Genomic DNA, 2,379 nt, shown 5'->3' on the forward strand with positions numbered 1-2,379 from the left:
ATACAAATTCTAAGTGAAGTTTATAATTCCTTGTTGAAGTCAATACATTATACACCACATCCTTACACTAAGAGACCCCGCCCCCCCACACACACTAAACTAACCACTCGGACAGGTGCACCACACCATTGCACTAACTTGCAAGTATACACCCACACGCACACATACACCTTGCAAGTATACACCCACACGCACACATACACCTTGCAAGTATACACCCACACGCACACATACACCTTGCAAGTATACACCCACACGCACACATACACCTTGCAAGTATACACCCACACGCACACATACATCTTGCAAGTATACACTCACACGCACACAAACACCTTGCAAATATAAGCACACACATACATCTTGCAAGTATACACCCACACACACACACAAACATCTTGCAAGTATACACCCACACACACACAAACATCTTGCAAGTATACACACACACACAAACATCTTGCAAGTATACACCCACACGCACACATACACCTTGCAAGTATACACCCCCCCACACACACACAAACATCTTGCAAGTATACACCCACACACACACACAAACATCTTGCAAGTATACACCCATACGCACACACAAACACCTTGCAAGTATACGCACACACACACACACACACATCTTGCAAGTATACACACACACACAAACATCTTGCAAGTATACACCCACACGCACCCTTGTAAATTTTCAGTCATAAATAGTCATATCAATAGCCCACATACACCTTGCAAGTATACGCACACACACACACACACATACATCTTGCAAGTATACACCCACACACACACACAAACATCTTGCAACTATACACCCACACACACACACACAAACATCTTGCAAGTATACACCCACACACACACATACACCTTGCAAGTATACACCCACACGCACCCTTGTAAATTTTCAGTCATAAATAGTCATATCAATAGCCCGGTGGGTCACAAGTTCTTAAGAGAAATTACATTTACTACAATATCATTCATTCATTCTCATAGTGTCACTAATTTACCAATTTAAAAAAAAAAAGCAATTTAATACAACTGTGGTGATCGTCACTAGTTGAATAGTTCAGAGAGTATTGTTTCATTGATCAGGTTATGCAAATTTAAATAATAGGATTTTAAATCCAATATATGAAGCTTGTAATTTTTGCGACATTCGACTCTGTCAATTTTATACCCAAATTATGCCAAGGTGGAAGTATTCAACAATAATATATTTTAATATTTTAGCTTGAAAGCCTGTTGCAATATCAATATCCAAAAACAATTAGCCAACACCAAACCAAATAAAGCGTCTGGACCTGATGGTATTCCAGCTAGATTACTCAAATAACTAAGCAATGAGCTAGCCCCAGTGTTCAAAATACTATTTCAGTCATCGCTTAACCAGGGCAGAGTACCAAAGGACTGGAAAGAAGCTAATGTCACCCCCCTATTTAAAAAAAGTAGAAAAATCTGACCCAGGAAATTACAGACCAGTATCACTTCCCAGCATCACATGTAAAATCCTAGAACACATAATATGTAGCAACATCATAAACCACTTAGACATAATGTCCTCACCCCACCCAACATGGCTTTAGGAAATATAGATCATGTGAAACACAACTAATAGGACTAATTGATGATTTTTCAAAAGGTTTAGATAATAGTGAACAAATAGATGCTATCTTACTAGATTTTTCCAAGGCTTTTGACAAAGTTCACCACCATAGTTTGCTTAAAAAATTAAAATATTTCGGCATTAATGGTCCACTGCATCAGTGGATTTAAGATTTTCTGATAGGGAGAGAACAAACTAATAATAAGTAATAATAAATGGCTCTAAATCAACACCAATAACAGTAGACTCAGGTGTACCTCAAAGAACAGTCTTAGGTACACTACTATTTTTAATTTACATAAATGATTTACCAAAATTGCATTACTTCAGGAACAAAAGTCAGATTATTTGCAGACGATTGCATAATATATAGAACAAAAAAAAAAACACAAGACACAGATATTTTACAAAGAGGATTAGATGAATTACAGAAATGGGAATCAAATTGGAGCATGTCTTTCCACCCAGAAAAAATGTCAGTTGTTAAGAGTAACAAAAAAACTAAAATTAATTCCACTTATCTTATTCATGGCAAACCAGTAACACAGACTAAAAACGCAAAATATCTAGGTGTTATAATAAATGAAAAACTGTCATGGAATCCACATATTGATGAAACTATAAAAAAAATCAAACAAAGCATTAGGATTTATTAAAAGAAATTTCTATAAATCAAATAAGAACATAAAACTAAAATGTTATTCATAACAAACGAATATTCACATTTGACTAGAGTAACACCTTTAGTAAAATCACTAAAT

This window comes from Biomphalaria glabrata, chromosome 14 (genome assembly GCF_947242115.1).
Source record: "Biomphalaria glabrata chromosome 14, xgBioGlab47.1, whole genome shotgun sequence".
NCBI classification, from domain to species: Eukaryota; Metazoa; Mollusca; class Gastropoda; family Planorbidae; genus Biomphalaria; species Biomphalaria glabrata.